Source organism: Podarcis gaigeae, assembly GCF_964106915.1.
Source record: "Podarcis gaigeae genome assembly, chromosome: 10".
NCBI classification, from domain to species: Eukaryota; Metazoa; Chordata; class Lepidosauria; order Squamata; family Lacertidae; genus Podarcis; species Podarcis gaigeae.
Window position 1 is genome coordinate 36,283,839 of NC_139686.1, and position 9,151 is coordinate 36,292,989.

Below are 9,151 nucleotides of genomic sequence, written 5' to 3' on the forward strand. Positions count from 1 at the left end.
CTGTTGGTGAACGCAGGCATGTTCAAAGCGCAGGTCAACAACTAGGGCTGGGTGTTATGTTAGACGGGGTGAATCGGCTGCCTCAGGCAGCAAAACATGAGTGTCATGAAAGGACAGCAAATTGTACCTGATTTAATTTCTTATTATTGTATTTTTGTGTTTGGAGAGGTGCTTTGTGGGATTTTCTGCTTGTGTGGCCTTGGGTATTACGCACCTTGACTCGGTGGAGAGATAGGATGCTGTTTGTTCTTCTGCCTCAGGCAGCAAAATGTCTTGGGCAAGCTCTGCTAAAAACCCATCTCATTTCACTTAGCTGTGGACTAAAAGGTACCCTGGGGCAAAAGCAGATGAAGATTGGATTACAGCAAAGCTACTGACTTGGCAGTGGATATTTACTAGGATGGGGAGCAAACCTCAGGGGAGAGTCCACAATGAGGTAGGAAGAAACATGAGTCTTGAGCTGGAACGAAACTAAAGCTTTGGAGCTGAGTCTTGCGCTTTCCATTTGGAATCAGGATGGGGTGTTAACTGAAGCTGTGGCAAGGAACAGAAACTTCCAATAAGTTGGTATTATGCCCAACAGTATCAACGTTGAATGCCTCCTTAATCTATTTAATGGGACCTTTAAAATAAACTTTAATTTAATCCAAAGTTTTTGAGCTTGAGCTTGGTGCTGCCTGCTTGCCCAGAGTCCTGATCCCTGCTCTTCTTGCACAGATGCAGGCAGGCCTGGAAGTTCCCCAAGATTGATGTGCTGCTTAGTAATAATTTAAAAAACTTACATATCTGAACCATTTATATCAGGCTTCCGTAACCTTGGCCCTCCAGATGTTTTTGGCCTACAACTCCCATGATCCCTAGCTAGCAGAACCAGTGGTCAGGGATGATGGGAACTGTAGTCTCAAAACATCTGGAGGGCTGAGGTTGAGGAAGCCTGATTTACATAAAATAGTGTAATAATGCAATATTAGAAACACTTAGATCAATTGGCATCAGAAGAATGTTCCCTCAAATGGTAAAGCCCTTCTTTGCAGTGGGTAAGAAATCCAATAAACAAGATATATAAAGCGTTGGTTTTAAAAATAGTGATAAAAGGAGACCTGGAAAGCATTAGATGTAAGTAAATTATAAAAACACAGATAAAATATAGTTTTGAAAACAAATATATGCAATTAAATTACATGCCTGGGTATTTTAGCAGGCATCAAAAGCAATGCAATGAAGGCCTGATATTAACAGGCAGGCTGTTCCAGAGCATAGGTGCTGCCACACCAAACGGCCAATTTCTTGCAAGTTTAAAATGAGTATGACACGAGAGTGCAAGTCCTGTAGCCTGAGCCAGTTGTCATGAGCACATATAGCGAAAACGGGTCTGGCTTGCCTTTGCAGATGTTAACATTTTGGTTCTGGTGGCATCGTTCTGACTCCATTGCTTCATCTATTGGGGATTATTAATAGGCTGTTATTGTATACAAGAGGCACTGGCATTTGTCATGAAATAAAAAGCTGCATAGCTTTCCCTATAAGAACAACATCAGAGCCAGAACCTGCCAGCGATGACAGCAAACGCCTGGGCATAAGGAGACAGTCAGCAAGTATTTGTGCATGTCAAGAGAGCGGGGTGTATGTGTGTGTGTGGTGGTCAGTGCCTTTGCATAAGCAAGAGAAAGCAGGAGTGACCACTGTGAACAATTGGTTTGCTCATTTAGGGTCAGGTTTTACAAGCCACCCAAGTGAGTAAGCCAAAAAGCAGTCCTGCTTTGCACTGGGACCACAATATGTATGTGTGCTAGAGAGATAGATAGATAGAGAGAGAGAGAAGGAAGGAAGGAAGGAAGGAAGGAAGGAGACATTCTTTGTCCCTACATCAATTCCCAGATGCAAGTCACCCCATCCCGAAGCCACTGGCGGAGGAAGAGGGGGGCAGGGGGAACGCACCGCCAACAGGACCACGATCCCTGTGGGGTGCCATCACAGCTGTCCCCCCCACTGGGCACCACACCCCCGCAGGCAGTGCACCACACCCCCAGGACGTGTGCCAGCCATGCCCCCACCTGCTTTCTGCCCCCCGGTGCTGGAGCATGAAGTTCTGCCACTGCCTGAAGCTGCTGTTAACTGCAGCGGCAAAAACATACCTTCAGGAGTTCTTCATAGATAGCATAATACACTGAGAGCTGGTGGTAGTGGGAGGGGCATTGTGCCACCTTAAGAGGTCCCCTGCTCAGGATAATGCTACCACGGCAGGCCCATATCGGAACAGATAGTAAAGATAGTAAACTTTTGGTAATAATAATGACAACAGTAAGTTTTAATGTAGCAAAATAATACCAGCCAGGATCATTTTTAAAAGTAGTTTATTTCTTTATTATACCATTTATATGCTAGCTTTGGGGACATCATGGCCAATCAAAGCAGAGTATCATAAAAGCACAATCAGTACCCATCATTTAGCACAGATAACGACAGAACAGTAAAAATTATTGTAAAATATAGGCTAGTTAAAACAAATAAGGGAAGCCAGTATAACTATCAGAACCATATTCCATCAAGTAGTTTCCTGGAACAGTTATCCCAATACAGTATGTAGGAAGGAAGAAAAAGATGGAAGACACATACTATGCTGTTCATGCAATAGCAATGAGGCTCCTCTTCGTGTAAAAGTATTGTTATAGGGTTTTTTTTTTGGGGGGGTCCTGTCTGGATGATATCTGTGGGTGCCTTCCAGGCCTGTGATCCTGTACCCAGTGAGGTTAAGAAACTAGTGTAAGAGGCTGCTGAACCAGTCAGACAAGTTTCTTGGTAACTGGCCTTAGATGGCCAGTTAAGTCCTGCCATTTACATGTCCAAAGAGGTTGGACAGGAGTTGCCCTGTTGCTACAGAGACAAATTGATGGACCTTTCCCCATTTCATGTGGCTGAATGCCATGTCATCCTAGGATGGAGAGCAATAGGTCCAAGAGGAGCTGTGTGGGTGTGAGTTTCAGCTGACACTGGAAGCTGGAGACACAGGCTGGTCTTGCTCTATTCTGGACCCAGAGCTGTGACTCCTGAGACATCTAGTGGGAGGCAAGATCTGTTGGAGTCTTAATACTGTGAGCCCTTCTGTCCTAGGCCAGGTTGTATATAGGTGTAAATAAAATCACATATCCTATCACTGTCTCCATTGACCTTCATTGCAAGGAACCTGAACCCTGGGTAAGCACAGGAACCCTTGGAGTCTCTTGCACAACAGCAGGGTCTGTGAGAGGGTGGGATCCAGTTCAATGCACTGAATCCCTTATTACTTTCCTTGTACTATCACCACAGGAGAGAGGCTGGGAGGTTGGGGAATGGCAAGTGATTGCTGGCAAATGTGGCAGTTTCAGGCGGCTGACTGCACCCTGCCTGCCCACATGGAGAGGCTGGGCAGCCTCTGCTGTAAACTCTATAAATACCTTTGAACATAAAGCCAGTGGAAATCTTTTTGTGAAGTTAAACATCTGTAAATGATCAACTTACATTTTCAAGATTATCTGGAGGTTACAGTTCTTTAAAATCTCTTTGGAAGGGAGTCTCAGGCTCATTCGCTAAGCCCGTAACAAGCTTTTGCTGGAATATACTAGCATGGGGTGGCTTGCGGGGATGAAGGCAGACATTAATGGACATGAGGTTGGCAGTTAAGAATTAACTGGAAAGTAGCCAGGTTTGGTGGCACTGGAAATAAGACGGCAGTGTTGTGACTATCATTCGATACACAAATATGAGAAAAGTAGTTGCTAGAATCCAGGGGAGACCAGCACTAGAGGCAGATTTAGGGCAGTGGTACGGTTCCACCAGGCGGGCAGCCAAGGAGGGCAGCTTCTCAAAACCTGGTATGCCCTTCCCCGACTTTGGGAAGGAGACATGAGGGCTTTGACAGGGTCCTAGGGTCCTTCCACCTCCTTCTCAAAGCCTGGTAAGTGCTTACTCAGCTTTGGGAAGGAGGTGGAAGGGCTCTAGGACCCTGCCAGAGCCTCATGAGGGCTCAGGGGAGGGCATCAAATGGCCTCGCACCAGGCGGCTTCTTACCAAAGTTTGCCCTGCCAGCAGTGTGGTGGTGCTGTGAAGCTGCCCTCCTGACACCGTCTGAAGAGTGTGGGGGCTTGGAAGAGGCAAGGTCAGGGCAGGCGCATTGATGGGAGTGTTGAATTGTCACTAGTGGTTTGCCCACGCAGCTCCGACCTCATTGCCACTCTGCCCCACATGTACACCATCCAGGCACATTTGCTTTGATTCAGTGGTAAAGAGCTGGTTTCCCTGGGGGAAAGTGGTGGGACAAGTGAAAGTGTGGGCAAGCCCTGTGTCAGGAAGAGGGTGGCTTCTCAGCACCACCTCACTAGCCTGGCCACTCTTGTTAGGTCAATGTTCAGCCTGCATCCACACTACCCAAGTTTACAAAAACAAGACAGAACACATAAATAAAATACAGCAAATAATGCACAAAAAGAGTGAAAACACTGATTGCATTTCATTCCCATGCACTTCCCAGTGCCCAAGGGCATGAATTTTCTAGATGGACATAAGCATATATGCACACAGAAATCCAGACCCAGATGTGTATAGGTCATGCGTACCTGTGTACTGCCCTGGCAACTCCACATCACGTGGGTTTATCCAAAATAATCTGTGAAGCTATCAGAGCTTTCATACTTGATTCCAAGTGTTTCTGTGGAGTTATGGGATAAATAGGACACACATGCTGGAAAAGGGCATTGAGTCCATTTCTCTGAGCCCAAGTAGGGTCCCTCGGTGGTGGAGCATGAGACACCAGTTTAATTCAGTTTTGCAGGCAAACGCTATTGAGAAACAGCCTTCCCGATGGTTAACTACGGTATATATGCACAGGTCATCTCCACCAGGAGCTGTGCTTTCAGTCCTGTGGATCTAATTCTGTAGAATTCTCTGTTGGAACATCAGGTACTTGGTACAGACTTTAAAAAATTCCCCAAAATAAAACAGCAGCAGGCATTTTCGGTATGTCCCCCCCCCAATTAATTTTACGCTATAGCCCTCCTGTATACCTAGTGTATACGGCTTAATACTTGAGGTATTAAGCAGCACCTGATTTAAAAAAAACAACTAACTGTTGGCATAACTGAGTGGTTATATATTGTTCTTGATGATAACAACAACAACAAATTTAAAAAATGGATATAAGAAGGCAGATGGTGCTGTATTGGCATGGACACGGTTTCCTTCTGAAACTCAGCTCAAAGCTTGGGAAAAAGAAAACGTGTAAACTTGAGGATGGAAGGAATCTTGTGACTTGAGTTTCCCAGCTTTATTTATTTTTCTATTTCAGGATCTTTTGTTTTGTAGATTTTGGACAGGATCCAGAATAGAAATCCTAGAATACCAATGCATCTTTTTTTGTATGTGTCGCATATCTGCCAGATGCAAAACAGGAAGCAGGAGGTGGTGTGAACCTTTAGTAAAGCTTGATTTCACAAATTCCCCAGGAATCTCAGATCCTTGACAGATTTCACCCATTACTAATACTTGCTTAATTATACAACATTCAGATAGGATAGAATAAGACCATTAAAACAATCTACCCAATTTAGTGAGATTAAGTCTGCAATCTTACACAATTCTCTGATTTTGGAGTAAGCACCATTGAATTCCATGTGATTTATTTCTAAGTTAGTGCGCACAGCATGGCATTATAAGGGTGGGACAAATCTATTTTCTGTTATAGTAGCTACCAGGCTCCTTTTGGCTTTAAATTTCCCAGATTGCACTTTTGAAGAGAAACATCACCTTGACCGACAATTGAAGAACAAGTCATTGAAAGTTAATTAAATTGTCAGTTGAGGTGTTATGTTTCATGTAATACATTATAATACAGTAGTACCTTGGAAGTTGAACGGAATCCATTCCAAAAGCTCCTGCAGCTAATTGGAAGCCGTGATGGATGTTTGGGTTCCAAAGAATGTTTGCAAATCGGAACAATCACTTCTGGGTTTGCAACATTCAGGAGCCAAAACATTCGACTGGCAAGGCATTCGACTTCCAAGGTATGAGTGTACTAGGTTTCTCAGTGAGAGCAAGTGTGGTGTATTGGTCAGTGTGTTGGACTAAGGCCTGGGAGATGGAGGTTTCAGTCCCCACTAAGTCATGAAGCTCAGTGGATGGCCTGAGCCAGTCACTGCCTCTCAGTAGAACCTACCTCACAGAGTTGTTGTGAGGATAAAATGAGGACAGGAAGAACCACATGTGCCACCCTGAATTTCTTGGAAAATAAAGGTAAGAACAATAAAAATATATACATAAATGAAGACTAAAGCATTTCATAAGCCCGTAGGGCAGCCTTTCCCAACCTGGTGCCCTCTAGCTGTTTTGGATTACAACTTCCTATCAGCACCGGCCAGCATGGTTGTACTGAATGGGACTGATGGGAATTGCAATCCAAACATCTGAAACACATCATGTTAGGGGAACATCATATGAAGCTGGCTCATACTGGATTGGACCATTGGTTCCATCTAGCTCACCACTGCCGACAATGGCTGACAGTGCTGTCCAAAGTTTCAGGCAGAGGACACCCTCTGTCGCCCTTCCTGGGGATGTTGGAGAATTCCAACATGGACTCTTCTGCATGCAAAGTAGATGCTCTGCCATGGAGCTGCAGCAATTCTCCAAAGATTGGTGAAGGGTGATATAGGATCTAATATTCAACCCCAGCACCGAGGTGCCTTGTAAATGTGGATCTTGGAGTATAATATCACTTGTTCTTAGCTATGAGAGGGAGTATGCCAAAGGTCAATAGGCAGTGGTTCTCTAATCAGTCATAGAGATATGGCAATGTTGCCTCCTTGCATGGTGTTCTCTTTTTTAACTCAAGCCCACAGCAAACCAAGTGGTGACCTTGAAAAATGTCAGGTAGGGAGTCAGTCTGTGTGCTACAAAGGGAACTGCAACAGCTACACTAGCCGAGGAGACCTTCACGCAGATGATACCCAACCAGCAATTCCCTGGGAGCTTCTAGACTGTTGCTTTTTGGGTGGGATTCAATCACAAACCAGCAAATTCCGGTTGCACAGTTATAGTTGACTGGGAGCTCTTGTAGATCTAATTGGAAAGCGATGGAGAAATGCACTGGAAAATGTGGGGGAACATTTGCTTGATGCAATTGTTGTCTAGCTCTAGCCTCCCCATAAACAAGAATGAATGCTCATTAAATAGCCTACATTATCTAATCTCCCTGGAAACGTATCTGGATGACTGTTCAATAAACAGATCATCTGGAAGCAGCCCTTGCTGAAGCTTCTGAGTCAGCCACGCTCAGTGGATGGAGAAACTATGAAACCTGTGCTTGCAGATTATAGGTGTTTCCCCTCCCATCCACTGTGTCATGAATCCCAAGATGACTTGTTGGAAGGACTGGTCAAAGGGTGAAGAGTCGAAGAGTCTGGAGAGTGCTAAGCTTGATGCTGGGGAGGGGCCAACTAACCTGGCAGATGTCCCCTCCATGCAGATGCTGGATGTCTCTTCAGAAGATGGAGAGCTACATAAACCAGTCCCTGCCTTGCCTCCTGCAAGAGGGCTGTCCCCGGCAACTGGGGAGGTGGACAAATAGTTGGCTGGGCAGACTCACCTTCTGTCTCTAAGGACATACCTGGGACTGGATGGTTGAGGAGACTTCCATCACTGCCCTGCATCCACCACTCTGCCTAATGTTAGGGATGGCACTGCTTCTATTGTAAGTCAGTTGCTTCAGTGCGTAAACATAAACTGTGACGTGTGCACACAAAAGCTATATAGCATTCTAGCCTTACATAGAAGATCCTAAGGCACTAAGTGCATAGCTTGGAAGTTTCAATAAGGTAAAGGTAAAGGTACCCCTGCCCGTACGGGCCAGTCTTGCCAGACTCTGGGGTTGTGCGCCCATCTCACTCAAGAGGCCAGGGGCCAGCGCTGTCCGAAGACACTTCCGGGTCACGTGGCCAGTGTGACATCGCTGCTCTGGCGAGCCAGAGCTGCACACGGAAACGCCGTTTACCTTCCCGCTGGTAAGCGGTCCCTATTTATCTACTTGCACCCGAGGGTGCTTTCGAACTGCTAGGTTGGCAGGCGCTGGGACCGAGCAACGGGAGCGCACCCCGCCGCGGGGATTCGAACCGCCGACCTTTTGATCGGCAAGCCCTAGGCGCTGAGGCTTTTACCCACAGCGCCACCTGCGTCCCTGGAAGTTTCAATGGTGTCCATTAAATTCTGTCCCCAGCCAAGAGCCACATTATTCTAATGTCCGGATTTGAAGGTAGGATAGAAGAAAAAATAAATGAAAATTAAGAATAGAAGACAAAAAGAAATCTGCTGGTCGTAGCTGAAAATGGAACTTTACTCAATAGCCTTTTCCTTAACTTTTCCACTGTAAGGGATTTATAATTACCATGTCTTGTTATGATATCCTGTAATCCAGACATGATTGTTAAAATTACAGCATCCTTTGCAATTTTGTACATTAAAGTAGGAAACAGCTAGCATTATCTTCTTGGAAACCTCAAACAATATAATTTTAGGGACTAGCAACTTTGTTGCAGTGCCAGCAGCTTTAAAACCGCAAGGTCACAGAGGTCAAAATTAAATTCACTTATGCAGTATTTTGAATCTAAAAATCAATTTTAAACTCCATCGTCATCATGATTATCATCCGTACTTGATCTACATTTTTCCTTTGGCCATCAAGATTATCCATATAATCCATCAAGCCCAATGTTTTAATGTTCCTACCAAAGGGTTTTGAAGTGAATCTGTAAGCGGGCATATACTGAAATCTTACATCAGGGATGGGGAACATGTGGTCCTCCAGATGTTGCTGGATTCCACCTCCCATCATCCCTGCTCATTGCTCTTGTTGGCTGCGTCTGCTAGGAATTGGATTCCAACAACATCTGGAGGGTCACAGGCTCCCATGACACCACCCCTGTGTTACACTGAAGTAGCTTATTCATGTAAGTATTTATATTTTTTCTCATAGCATGGATTCTCTTATTGTTCTTATTGAGTGCTTAAATTATTATTTGATAAGAGTAATGTTAGTTGAAGTTATGAAATATGTTTATTTAAGTAAATGTATATATTACCAAAACACCAACATACATATGGCTGTATTGTTTTTTAGGAAGGACAG

At 44.8% G+C, this 9,151-nt stretch overlaps 1 long non-coding RNA gene across 3 annotated transcripts in view; it reads right to left on the reverse strand.

Annotated features, from left to right (window-relative positions):
• The window catches only part of LOC310825392, a 74,994-nt gene that overhangs the window by 37,009 nt on the left and 28,834 nt on the right, over positions 1 to 9,151 (reverse strand). The window lies entirely within an intron of this gene.